We start from the raw sequence: 14,617 nt of genomic DNA on the forward strand, positions 1-14,617 counted from the left end.
ACACGCTACCAAACTCTGCACGCTCAGCAAAATCACTCCCAATATCCAAAAAACTGCTGAAAACGGACCTCTGCATCTTCCTATGCACTTCAATCTATTTAAAAAAAAAAGAAAAACTTCCTTTCTGCTCCTTCTCCCACACATCTCGTAAAATGTGAACACTTTTCTGACAGGACTTTGCTTTGATGTTTTCTCCTTGACTGAGATTATCGCTGCCTTGTACCTCACCTGTAAGTCGCTTTGGATAAAAGCGTCTGATAAATGACTAAATGGAAATACAGAATATTGACAAGTTCAACCTTTAAATATATTCAGTTTTGGGGCAAAATTATCTTTCAACGTGAAGCAACAGCTCAGCACAATTCATCAACCTCAAACTATCCAACCACAGAAAAAAGGGCACGTTTTTACTACTAAATAATGAGGATCTGTCAAAAGAAAGTGTATAAAACAAAACTCTCATCTAATGAAGCATGAGGATTCTGGAAAAAGCCATTCAGTGAGAACCATCATGATGGCAACCAAGGTTTGGAAAAGGCCTGAACACTGTCCGGCTTCAGTCCTATTCACCCTATGATAGAATGAGATCAAAGGTTGCTGGTAACTCATTGTCAGGGCTGTAAAACTTCCCCCCAGTCACAAAGGCCCGGCCTGCATTTCTCTATAGTATAACAGTAGGAATTTCAGGTTCTGCCGTGCTGAATGAACCTTTAACAGGGCTGGGCAGCAGGTCAAACACTGCTGCATCACTGTTAGCTGCCAAATAAGTATGTGTAAAGTTGGCAGACAGAGAAACAATGTCGCAAACCTTGTTCAAACCACAAGGCCTTTTACAAATGGCACAACTGCAGCAATACGTCAAGATGTAGTAGAACATTAAAAGTTTTCCAGCAGGGTAGACTGGCAGATAGATATGGGAGTAGTTTGACTGGGATGACACACATTATAACCCATTATAACACTTTGATCTTTCACCTGAGTCGTGCTTTTATTAGTGTTGCTCAACCCACTTTGACTGCCTGAGGCAATTACATCACATCCTGTGTTCTGCTAGGAGAGGGTCAGTGTGTCAGTGATGGAGCGTTAGACTGCTGCAGCTAGACTGTATCAAAGCCACCTAATGGATTGGACCTGACTGCACTGCAGAAAGGCAGACAACCACATCAATGACATGAATTTGACATATAAAGCCACTTGGGAGCGACAGCAACAGAAGCATCATAACCAGCTGCTCCGACATAAGCACTGGGGAAGCTGTCTTCACATAAACGTTTAATGCTGTAAGCTAACGGGCTTATCTTTCTTTTGACTTCATGCTCTATACATAGTTATACTGATAACAGAGCAGTTCACATTGCAGGAAGTGAATATTGGTTTATTCAAAACTATAATTTGGCTAAGAACTCCAAGCTGCTAGTCCCAACACATACAGAGGACAATAAAATTACCTGCAAACATATTTTCTACCTGCTTGCAAAAAGCAAATGAACCTACTATTTCCCCAGTAGCTCACAACTAGCACAGAACCCACCCTACCATCTATTCTATGGAGAAGAACGGGGTCTCTTCAAATGTCACATTTTATCATTAAGAAACTAGAACGTAGTCCTTAAAAAGTCCAACAGTATATTATCAAGATGGCTGTCAATTTTCCTGTTGAGCACCTTATCGTTTGCCCTCATTTGCATTCTTCTTTAATTGGGTTTGTTTCTATGGAAAGATATTTAGTGATATACTTTTTAAAGTTATTACCTTTACACACTGCATATTCTCTAATAATGATAGACAATTTATTAACTGCGAATTAATGTCTGGTTTAATCTGCCTATAGAAGAACATCTAGCTGATGAAAGAAAACATTAATTCCAATATACTGTTTACATTTCTGACTTGCGACTTTACAGACCACCTCACTCTGTACTAAATTTAGTATCAAGCTGTCACCGAATTTCCGGTTTCACAAAAACACCTAAAACCTCAGACAGCAGAGGTAGATGCTCTCTCTGTTCTGAGGGAGCTGATTCAGAACTACAAAGTAGCAGCGAGATGCAGCTAATGGCTGAGCTGAGCACCGACTGTAGCACTCAGGGTCATATTCATGCTTTGTGTTTTTTAACCAACGCCTGGAAGTAAAAGGCTACAGTCTATTTCCAGCCACTGCCCTAAATATTACACTCGTTCAAGCTGTTTCAGCTTCACAGCCAACATGTGCTCAGCTGTCTGCTGTCTCTGGGACATTATTTCCATTAACAGCCTCAGTCAGGTGAAAAATTAAAGATGCAAAATGTGCAGATAAGTAGATATGTGCTGATGATTTCCAATGCAGACGCCAGAGCATTAGTCAGACACTATTATTTTAAATGGGACTTTATCACTTAAATTGGTTTTAAGAATTGACACTGAAGGGACAGAGATTAGCACAATTACAGAAGAGAGAAAAGGCAAAGAACCAGACAAGTTATTTTTGTTTCAGAGAAACTAGTTCAGGAAATTACGGGAATAGTGCATTAAAGGAAAGTATCCACATAGTAAGTGGTCTGCACTTATATATGGCACTTTTCTACCTATTGGCAGTCAAAGCACTTTACACTGCTTACACACACACACACACACACACACACACACACACACACACACACACACACACACACACACCGATGGGGGAGCTGACCAACTGGCCAACAATCACCAGGAGCAACTAAGTTGAGTTTCAGTGTCTTGCTCAAAGACACTTCGACATGTGACTGGAGGAGCCAGGGATCAAACCAACAACTGTGGAATTGATGGATGACCACTCTACCTCCTGTGCCACAGTCCCCTCACATCTGAAATGAATGACACAAGTGAGCTGGATACTAAACATTTATGGCACCGACTGAATTGCTTCAATGTTATTGAATTATTAAAAATTATTTGTCATTCAATACCAAACTTCATCACCATCAGTGGCCCATCAAGATTGCAGCATTGGACACTGACTTGCAACTGTGCATTTAGCATTGAAGATATTTGAATTGTTGGCAATTTATTCCTCTGTAATATTTTTTTCAGTTTCAGGGATGTGGCTCAAGAGGTTCTTCAAATAAATCTTTTTTCATTGACATGTTCGCAGACAACTTTAAGTTGTAGTAAACAGGTTCATTTAAGTTGAAAAACTGCTTCGTGTAATAAACAAAATTGTTAGTGTAATGTGTAGTGACAAATTAAACATAAAATTGAAAAAAGCTACTTAAAGTGTTAATAGCCCTAATTATCAGCTTATTAAGTCCACCAAGCTAAATTTTGTATAATCACACAGTTTTACAGTAAATCATCCATCTTTAAGTTGAAGACCTATTTAAAAAAAATGCCTAAATGATGAAACATATAGTTAAAAAATCATTGATGAAATTAATTTTATAAAATTGTCATTGACAAATGTAAATGGAGGAGCAGGTTGGCGCCCTGCTCCTCCCAACCACATGTCGACGTGTCCCTGGGCAAGACACTGAACCCCCAACAGCCCATTTCACAATCCCCAGCCACACGGCGCCATTTCCAAGCCCAGTAGAAATTTTTATAAAAAGCATTTTGTATATCAGACATAGAGTAAAGTGTGTTCACAGCTTGCTGTGCTGTTCCCCAACAAAACCCACTAATGCAGGTTTTAAGTGCATCAAACCTTTGACCAGTAACTAAACCAAACCCCTAAATCTTTTTATTTATTCATTTTTTTACAGGCAAAGTTTTCAGTGTGTTCACTCTTACTGGGTGGAGTTTAACCATTAAAAGCACATAAGGCTTTAAAAGATGTTTACCACTGTTGGCAGGATCATAACACTAATAAGAACAGACTTGAAAAACAAAATGCACAGAGATGCAAAGTAAAGCTACCAATTATGAAACAAATAACAATTGAAAGAAAAAAAAAAAGTGACCACCACAAGATTTACCTGGTATGCAAAAAAACTTCACTCACCCGCATCAGCTTTTCGGATCTTGTGACCAAATGTCTTTCTTTGAGCCTAAAAGGACACAGCATCAAAGCTGTCCTTTGAGCTGGACAATTAAACGGTGCAGTATTTGGTTACATGCTGACCGGCTCTCTGAGTTTACATATTCAAACATATGAATTCAATAGCTGCCAGCTGTCGTAAAACATGAGCTCAGCCCTGAATAACAGCACCAAATATTCAGCAATGTCACAGTGTTTAAACTGAGCAGGAATAACAGTGAGACATTGCTGATAAAGACTTAATTAGAATAAGTATAAACTGTTTCTGTAGGTTTGCGGCAGAATACAACTCTCACTTTCCCTTAACAGTAATCGCTATTTGTTCTTTAACAAATGGACACTGCATTACTAATTCATGTTGTGTAGAGGAGACAACAGCGGTGGTAGGATTGTTTAATGCACGTAACTCACTGAACGAGCGAGAACATGATGAGCATCGGTTCAGGTGAAGTTTCCCATGATACACTTCGTCCTCTCAGCAGAGTCCTCTGCCTCGTTATTAGACTCGAGTCAAACTGTGGAGGATATTTTTAGGACACAATCGCACCGGCAAGTTGTTTTCTCTGCTCCGTGCAGACTTCTGGCTTTAATCATCTTACGGTTCAACATAAAAGGAGAGTACAACTAAAAAGAGGTTACGGTTGTTTTCAGACCTACAGTTTGCTTTGCCGTTGTCTGAATCGCACATAGAAAATTCCAAAAACAGTAGTAAAAGTAGCAGAAGTAAATAGGAAGACTATCTATGAATATTCCTACAAATAGACAATTGATCGTGAACATGCAAAAACTGAACAATGGGTGTTTGCTCATTGCTGTGCTGATTATGTGAGCAGGATTCCAACAAACCTTACAAACAAAAATACTTCTTAACACGATGTAAAGACAACAAGCCATCAACAAGCCGTTTAGTACAATATCTGCTGTTTTGGGTCAGATGGCGGAAAACAAGAGTTCAACTCAGCCACACTAAACAGGGGAGGTGTGAAAACGCTGCAGTCACATGGGACAACGTCCAATGGACTCTGATGCTAAATGACAACTCCAAAAAAAGCCACTAGGACTTTTTTCCACTGGAATTGGTGGCATCATGTCGTAAACTATCCGGTTATCCTCAAGAAAATCTCACCAAAGCGTGGGCCTTGATAAGCAAATACTTGCGCAACCCCAGTTCCTGCCGGCCAGGACCTTTGCTGCTTGCCAGGCCCCCCCCCTCCCTCTCCATTTTTAAAAAATTAACAAAGAGCTCCCAGTGATTCAGAAATGCTACATCTTCGGGCAGCAGTGCTAAAGTTTGTCAGAGTGGAATCTTTGTCCAACAGAAAATGCTCAGAGTCTTAAAAAAAAAAAGAAGAAAAAAAAAAACATGGTTGTGAAGGAACCACGTGGAGGACTGGGCGCTGCAGCCTCCAGCAGCTGTTCCTTTGTGTGTTTGAGAGGACGGCACATTTTACAGCAGCAGAGGAAGTGCTGTTTGAACCAGCAGCGGCTGTGTGTGTGTGTGTGTGTGTGTGTGTGTGTGTGTGTGTGTGTGTGTGTGTGTGTGTGTGTGTGTGTGTGTGTGTGTGTGTGTGTGTGTGTGTGTGTGTGTGTGTGTGTGTGCGCCCACTCCTCTGCTGACAAACAGCTGATTGTTGGATCCGTGTCTCAGCTCACTGAGAGCTCACTGTCATGTCATGTGATGAACACAGAGGGTGGGATGGGCTCACCAGAATAAAAGCCCAGAGGGCAGGTTGCCCAGTGGGACATTATCACAAACACGGCTCCTTTGCTCTGGTCAGAATGAGGGGAACCGGTTTCTGAACTTGTTTACCCAAACAAAAGAAGTAATGCATCATCACAAGACACGTGAGAAGGTTAAATGATTGCAAACTGTGCCAAATCAACATGCAGACAGGTGATCTGCTGCGGTGACCCTGAACTCAGGGGATAAGCCGACAGGACAAAAAGAAATGGTTAATGATGATCACTCTTTAATAGGCGCTGTAAACTCTTCACCACACATCATTTACTCTGCGATCTGAAGTGACGCCACCTCATCATCAATCTGACCGATTCTGCTGGTTCTGTCATTATCCAAGTGACTGGTTGAAAACTAACAAACCTCCGGCTTCTCTGTGCTCATCTTTAGCACCTTTTCTCTAATTATGCAGGAAATGAAGCCTTGCTGCTCTCTGAAACAAAACAGCTTCTCTCTGCCTCTAATTGTACAGCTGATGGACCATGTTGCTTCACACCAGCTTTCCCCTCAGTGCACAGGCCTCACGTCTCCTCCTCCTACGCTGCATCGTGACTCTTAATAGCAATGTGGGTGTCGGGTTCAGCCAAATCTAACCATGAAGGGTATTTGAAGATGTATCCTATAATTATGTTCTAGCATTGATCCTATGTTGTTGCAGGTCAGGTATCCTGGCTGCTTTACATGAGCACGACAATGAAAACTAAATGCTGGGATACTGTTAGATGCAAATATACAACATATGCATCTAGTGGCTGAACCATAAATCAGTTCTTACAGTGATGCACAAGAGCAACTCAGCTACTGCAATCAAACTGACTTCAGGCTGCAGAAAACATTTTGTGTCATTCGTGCTGTAAACAAAGCAGCCATTACAATGTTAGGAACTCTTTATTCCACGTTTGTGGTTTCTTCGGAAACCTCCCTGTTACGTCACAAACTTCACGCGAGGAAAAAGCAACTCACCAACTCCTGCTGCTGCCACACCCACAGCCCACAGTGAGGACTCACCACAACAGGGCGTGTGAGAGGATCAGGTGATTCAATAATTGTTCTGACCCTCCCAGAACACACTCATAACCTTTGTCTCTTTAACATTCAGCGAATCCAAACGTCAGACGAATCTTTTTAAAGATTCTCAAATGTATGAACCTGATGTTTTAAATATTTTGCAGGTTCGCACTATTGTCTCCAGCACAATGTGATGTGTTAATCATTTTGTAATGTTACACAAGCTAAACTGTCATCAAGAAAATTAACTGGCAGATAGATTCTTCATATTTGTGAGCTTCAGTCCACAGGCCAACAGTGATGCAATATCCAGATCCTAAAGACTATCTACAAACCCCTTTTCCAGAATAAAAGACCCACATCAAAAATTTTACAACATGATTTTGAAAGTTTAACATTTGTTGCATCAGCTCTTCCTTTACCAACACTGTGTTTAGGATCTGAAGAGCTTAGGTTTCACTTAAGGATCTTTCCCAAAAGTTATGTGTCAAGTGTCTCAAAGATCATTGGACCCATAGTAATCCAGGCTAAAGCTTTAGTTTTGATGATTTCAGCAAAGCTGGGGAATTTCTGAAGTGCTGATCTTTTACAAACTACCCGTAAAAGAGTTTAAAGATTGACAAGTCATCCCTGAAGTTGAAGTCCAACACCAATAAAAAGCGCAATAAGCAGGTTAAAAGTTGTACATTACACACAAGGCTTAAATTATCGAATTGATGACTTTAAATCTTGATTTACTGTCATCCTCATTTTGTTGCCTCTTTATGAAATAGCGACCTGTGAGTTTTAAAATTTCCTGTCTTTAAAAAGTCTTGGGATTCTTGTATCTTTTCAGGGTCTTTGTTATCTGACCTCCAGGTGGTCAATTCCTCCACAGCAGATTATTTGACAGGGCTGAGAGACGGAGGACACTGTGCAGAAAGGGCTTGTTGTCGGCTCCACAGAGACACCGAGACAGACTCCGAGCTGCATCATTTCATTTAACTAAAGAAATACTAAACGCACCAGTCCTGCCCGGTTTGTCCTCTGAGGAAGACGTGCAGCTGTAGATCATACAGCAGCTAAGTGTGGAGTGTTGGCTGTGGACTAGGAACTAGGAGAGCTGCAGGATCTGCTGTGATGTGGACTCAAAGTCTAAACCTATGGAAAACTCAGCTGCACCTACTAAATTATAATGAAATGGCCAATTTCTATCAGGTTTTATTGCTCAGTGGCATCAATATGGCAACCAATGCCAACCTAACAGCCAACTAATATACCAACAACTACAACAGACTATGAAACCACAGTATTTAAAAAGGGAAAATTGATAATTTAGTAGTTTGTTCCATTTTAATATTATTATTAATATGCAATATTTTCAGGTCATAAATCTTTGAGGTTTGGACAAAGAAAAAAATTGAGCAAAGCATCAGTTCATCAGTTAGCAAAGCTAAGAATGTAGGACTGACAGTAGGGACTTTGAATGTTGGGACTATGACAGGGAAGGTTAGAGAGTTGATTGACATGATGCAGAGAAGGAAGGTGGACTTACTGTGTGTCCAGGAGACCAGGTGGAAAGGTAGCTAGAAGCTTAGGAGCAGGGTTCAAGTTGTTCTACCATGGGTCAGATAGGAGGAGAAATGGAGTAGGAGTTATCCTGAAAGAGGAGTTGGTGAGGAATGTTCTAGAGGTGAAAAGAGAATCAGACAGGTTGATGAGTCTGAAGCTGGAAATTGAAGGTGTCAGGTGTGTTGTGTGATAAATGAAAGGAAACGTGTTCAAGACGGTGGTGAGACCAGAGATGTTGTTCGGCTTAGAGACAGTGGCACTGAAGAAAAGAGAGGAGGCAGAGCTGGAGGTAGCAGAGCTTAAGATGTTGACGTTCTGTTTGGGAGTGACGAGGATGGACAGGATCAGGAATGAGGACATCAGAGGGACAGATCATGTTAGATGTGTTGGAGAATCAGAGAGGACAGATTGAGGTGTTTTGGACATGTTCAGAGGAGAAACTGTGAATATATCTGTAGAAGGATGCTGAGGTTGGAGCTGCCAGGCAGGAGGTCTAGAAGAAGACCAAATATTAGAAGATAAAATTTAGAAGATAAAATAATTAAATCTCTAAACACTTCCATGCAACTGCTACAGTCAGTCTGGAAAACAAACCGGAATTCTAGGTTCTCTATACATTATTTAGAACAATAATATTAATTAAAGCATAAATATGTGTACTGCCTGCTACAGAGTATCGTTACAAGTACTAAACTGTTTTGTTCCTAGTAGTTTTTGGACAGTAAAATCCTCATCTGTCCATTGCAGTAAAGCAAATTCTAACATTCTAAAATTCTAAATTCAAAACAGATATGGTGGCGAACAGTGTTTAATAAACGGAGAGACTTTCACTGACGAGATCAAAACCAAAAGGACAGAAAGACGAACACAGCACAGATTTATGGAGAGAACCTGGATGGAGAAGTGTGGACAACACGGTCTTAAGAGTCTACACAAGAATATGAAGGTAAAATTACTTTGGAAAACAAAGAGAACTTCAGGTAACGTTCTAGTTACTGTATATAACTCTCGATTCACAAATATTCTTGAGAAAGTTTCAGCCCTAGTGGGTCATATATGTTTATGTGCCTTTGACTGACAGTGTTTATCCAAAATGCCTGAGCCCCAACTGTCCACATCAGCAACGTTAGAAGAAAGCAGCAGTCGAAGTTCAATGTCCAGAGCTGTAAAACCCTGGCTGAAATACGCCATCGTATGTCATTTGAAAGAAGTGTTACAAAGAAACGGGATCAACTCTGGTCGAAGTCCTTCTGAACTAATGCCTCAGAACCACAATGAGCAATGTGACGAAGGAATACTACAAATGCACCTTCGTCACGCTCGAGTCAACAGCAGTAATCTAGCTGGAAGCAAAGGAGGCAGTGTTTCACAATCCACTTCTGTCTATCATTGTCTTTGTTTGATCAAAACCACAGTATCAAACGCAGCTACAGTGACGTGTCGAGCTCGGTCAGGTCCGAAAACATTACCCACTATCACACAGCACAAGCCTGGGTTTCAAAGGTCACCAACACGTCTGTTGCTACAGTTACAGCCCTCACCGCCATAATGAAGGGTTGGGTGCATTTGCATGTTGACATGACGTTACAAGGTGATTCAGCCACAGCAGGGCCAAACAGGCTCGAGGGAAAGTGAGCATGAAAGCACAGGTCTGCTGATGAGGACGAGCTGACAGCAGAGACAATGTCTGCGACTAAAAATAAGCCAACCTGAGGATTAAGTATAGTCACACCGCCTGAAATACAAACGCTTTCATCACAGATTTTTAGTAGGAAACGTCTCAATCTAAGCAGTACTGCTTTTTGAATGCGTCCGCACCTACAACCGTCACGGCTGGAAGAATTATGTTTTCAGATTGTCCACCACAGCCAGGAAATACAAGTTGTTCACACTAACTTCCAGTCTTGAAACAGCAGGAAGGAGCATTTCCTACAGAGGGTGTCACTGTGCAGCGGACAAATTGCTCAACACTAATATTTTACTTTGAGATGACTGAGAGGTGAAAAGTTCAGTAAAACAGTGATTTCTTACACTTTCTGTAACTACAGACAATAGTCTGTGCCATGTCATCCACAGTGATATCATGGTAATCTGTCCAACAATAGGAATTAATGATATTACACTAATATACCTGAGTGCAGATACGTTACATGTGCATCTAACGTGAGCCCAGCACTGAAGAACTAGGAGACTAAATGATGTAATTCTGAAAGCCATGTGAAGTGCTTTACACCAAGCTGAGTGAGAAGGTAATCTGACCTGACTACAGGAAACAACCACTAAAACACAAGGGGGTATGGGGAAGAAAGAGACACACGTCGTCACGTGATAGCCAGCGGGTGCTGAGGCCGGGAAAATCTGGACGTCGCAGAGCAGCCAGAGGGAAAATGCGGAGTGAAGACGAATCGATTTTGTTTTTGGCTTAAGAAAACAAAATTCTCCACGATCCACTTGTGAGCCTACATAACTTTAGTTTGCAACCTCTCGTTTTCCGGCTTCTGGGATGTTTCCTCAGAGAGCGGAGACCCCGAACTCCCCCCCACACACACACACCTCTTCCTTGGTGCGAGACAGCCAGCCGGGCTCGCAGACGGTGTGTAAGTAGACACTCTTCATCACAAGCAACAGTAAGAGACTGTTCTCAGGTCAGTGTGGCACCACTAATTTAATATTTCCCCATCGGAAACTCCGTCGTGACCAACACCTATGATCTGACAAACAGCAGTTAGAAGCTGGTCTCCATCCTTTGTGGATAATCAGAATAGAGAAAACAGCAGTGTTGTAACAGAAGGTGTCAGTGGAGATTATCTCAGTACAGTTTATAGTATCTAAAACACACTGATCATGTTCGTCAGTCCTCCTGTGTCACTGTGAGTAACACTGATTGATTGAAACCTTTAAATATGAACTTTTGGGGAAAGTTTGAAATCAACGTAGAATAAACTGTTCCAGTTCTTAATACAGTTATTTTTTCTGACTAAAATAAAACTCATTTGAATCTCTCTGCTCCAACACCTTTTATGACTCATATTTATTATGTGCTCACGTAAAGCTCTGCCATGCAGCTAAACAAAAGTCACTAATGGTTACAAAACTCATAACAGGTTACAGTAAAGTGCAGCCTCCACGCTACGGTATTTGATTCTACTTATTCTTTGGTTCCGACCTCCCGCTGTCTCTCTTTTCCCTTCGATTAATGAACCTAAAAAACTGTGCATAGGTCTCTTTCAAGGAAAATACATCCCAGCAGGAAACACGTGGGGAAAGAAAATTAAATATTTAAGCTCATGCCAATGCCAGTCCGGTGTTACCTGGAGGCTCCAAATGCACGTGCACACCTGTGCACAGGCATTGCACAGCACTAATAGAAGATCGACATTAACCTTTACAAATGACCTTTGGCGATTTATTTTCTAGCAAAGCTGCAGGTTTGTGGTATTGTTGCTGCATTATGTCATATTCCCTCAACTCTGCATATCTGTAACTCACTTCCAGGATATTCCAGGAATTCCTTGACCAGGTTTCCTGACACCCCTCCTCTCTCCTGCCCACAGCTGCTTCCTTCTCAGTGATGCTATGCAAACAACATACAACACAAGAGCTGTTTACAGAGAGGGAACACACACTTAACATGAACATTCAAATCAGACTATGCAGATATGATTATGGAGACATTCACACACCCACTCATGCTGCTGTCTCATGTACTGAATCCTCATCTTTCCCATGTACACAGCGATATTTTAAGTGGATGAAGACGCATATAAAGAGCTTATCCGGACTAAGACTGAATGGGCCATTTCTCAGGATGCCAAGCACACTTGAGGTCACATCTGTGCAGCAAGTCCAGACTTTGTATTTGATTCAAAATTACTAAAACCTCCAAATAAAAGCCAAGTCTTTGAAGGTGTCATGTGCACATCACCACGAAAGCAACAAGAGCTTAATATGCAACTAATCTAATAATCATTCATTCAATCGTTTAGGCTCATTTCCTGACGCGGACTTTGATCCCCGAAGTTCCTGAACGTCCCTCGGCTCAGGAAAGGACAGGTTACAATAAGCACCGTTTCCCGTTGTGACATAAAGTGCCTATGTGCGTTCAGTCGTAAAAGGAGCAAAGGTCAAAGTGCCCTCAGAAATCAGGAGAGGCCTCCACCCAAATAAACGATGTTTTACAAAGAGACAAGAGTGAAACTAGAACAATGAACCAGCGAATTGATCCCACAGATGTTAAAGCACAGTACAGACATTAGAGGGAGGATCCGGGACACAACAAACAATGGGATTTTTGAGCAATTCAAATAGACTTTGCACAGCGTTTTTTGGAAGCTAACGACCATAACAGTGGCTTTAAAGCAGCTCGGGCACAAAAACAGACAATAAGCACTGAGAGCTCTTATATAACCGTGCAACACTGAAAGGACACAGCACCATCTGAGCCTGTGCGCTGCCCACAGACTTCTGAGGATGCTCGGCAGCAGCAGGGGTTTCTGTGCGGGGGGGGGCTGTGTGCAGGCCGCAGCCGTCCCTTCAGATGACACACTGATGGTGCTGCTGTACAACACAGTCCACCCATGTCATGTACGCACCCCTGAATTGAACGCACCGAGGCTCTGTCGCTCTAACAAACGTCGCCACGCTGAAAAACGGGGAGATTCGCAGTCGCCTCGCTCCTCGGACACAGACGTGCGCTGCGAACAATGAGTCAACACTTTCTTTTCGAAGCGCTGCTCTTCAAAATCGACGTAGGTATCACCCCCACATTCAAAAGGACGAGCGTTTGAATCCCCGTTTACCTTCCAAAGCAGCACAATACAGCGTGTGGTGGCGCTGGCAACGCCGTGAAGTGCACTGATAAAGTTGGAGCTTAGCTGAAATAAAAATCAGTCACGGTGCACTTTTTAGAAGCCGAATTGTAGAGCGAATCCTAATTATTTAAAAAGCGATGCGTTGGACTATGGGTTCTCCAATACGTCTTTATTTATCACCGGAAAGTTTTTAATTGCCACATGTTCGAAGGACATCTGACGTCCACCGCTCCAAACAAAGCACGACCGACGGAGTAACAGTAAAGTCCTCCCCGCTGGAACAGGAGTCACACGCGTCCGCTGAATATTGTGGTTTAAATCATGAGTTGCCAGCTCTCAGCTGTGTTTTCCTCCTGGCGAAGCCCCAGTGTGTGTTGACAGGCTCCTGCGCGTCTAACGCCGGGACGCTGCTCCGTGCGGTAGCCGCGTCTGCTAGCTAACACCACCGCCTTGTAGCCACAGCGCCTCGTAACTTACCTGGTTTGGACGTGAATTCCCGGGGCTCCGCAACTCGTTCTTCGGGAAAGCGCTTAAGAATTAGAATTAAAACGAAGCGCAGCCGTGCCGGGTGTCTCCAGGTGATAGGCGTCCGTTCCGGCAGCCTGGGCCACACTCTCCCAGCCCCGCAGCCTCCGACTCCCCCAGCAATGATCCTGGGAAACCGGCGCCGTGACGTCACGCACTTGGCAAATATCGCATCAGCAGGGGGCGCTAATGTGCACGAGCCAAATGCAGGTAGATTTAAACAGGTAGAAAAAAAAATAAGACATTGGAAGAAAAAGATGGTCTTACAGGTAAAAACACCAAAGTAAAGCAATTCCTCTTTACTTTCCATCTCTTTTTGGTTGTTTTGTGCACATTTTTGGCCATTGTGTGTGCGCGTGTGCTTGTTTAAGTCATTCATCCCTTTACCCGAAGATTGAATCATGTAAACTGGACTTTTTTTTTCTCGCTACTTATCCAAGCAGCGTCTTCAGTCAGAATAAAGCGGCTGTGGAACCAAGTTACATCCTCCAGAGGAGCCTTTGTTCCTCCCTGGCCTGATTAGACTCGTTAAACGGGGGAGCTGGGAACAGGGTGGAGTCATCAAGATGTAACGGTTACGACCCTCACCCTCCCCTGAAGTGAACACGTATGGGAATAATTCAAAACCATCTCCACGTGATCGTGTGGCAGAAAAACCAGCAGCTTTAAAATCTTTAACATGATCACTCCCAGCAGCCCTTTGAGCAAAGCGCAGAAATGATATTACATTGATTTTATATTTTAAATAAAAAAGTTTTTGTGCATTTGGGACATACCCTCGATAATTCATGTTGTCTTCACATCTTTTCCTTTATTTTATGTTCTTCATTTAAAGTTGGGTGAAGCACTGTTTCAACATGATTTTAATGGGAGAATTCTCTCGTTTTCCGCAGAGAGCAGTGTGTAATTTGGAAGTAATTACAGGGACGATGTTCCCAGTGTATTTGAATTAGATATAGACAATCAGCTTTTTCATTTGAATGACTTTCA

General features: G+C 42.3%; 1 protein-coding gene across 7 annotated transcripts in view; it reads right to left on the reverse strand.

The window, feature by feature from the left end:
* The window catches only part of myo6a (myosin VIa), a 111,487-nt gene extending 97,745 nt beyond the window's left edge, over window positions 1-13,742 (reverse strand). For 3 of the 7 annotated variants that reach the window (XM_067481159.1, XM_067481152.1, XM_067481151.1), the window contains exon 1: window positions 11,781-11,805. The gene's annotated coding sequence lies outside the window, so the exon portion shown is untranslated. Of the gene's footprint in view, window positions 1-8,274; window positions 8,407-11,780; window positions 11,866-13,579 lie in introns of those variants that run through there. The other 4 variants (XM_067481155.1, XM_067481156.1, XM_067481154.1 and 1 more) reach the window with 4 other exon arrangements.
* Between the last annotated feature and the right edge of the window lie 875 nt (window positions 13,743-14,617).

This window comes from Channa argus, chromosome 17 (assembly GCF_033026475.1).
Source record: "Channa argus isolate prfri chromosome 17, Channa argus male v1.0, whole genome shotgun sequence".
Taxonomy (NCBI): domain Eukaryota; kingdom Metazoa; phylum Chordata; class Actinopteri; order Anabantiformes; family Channidae; genus Channa; species Channa argus.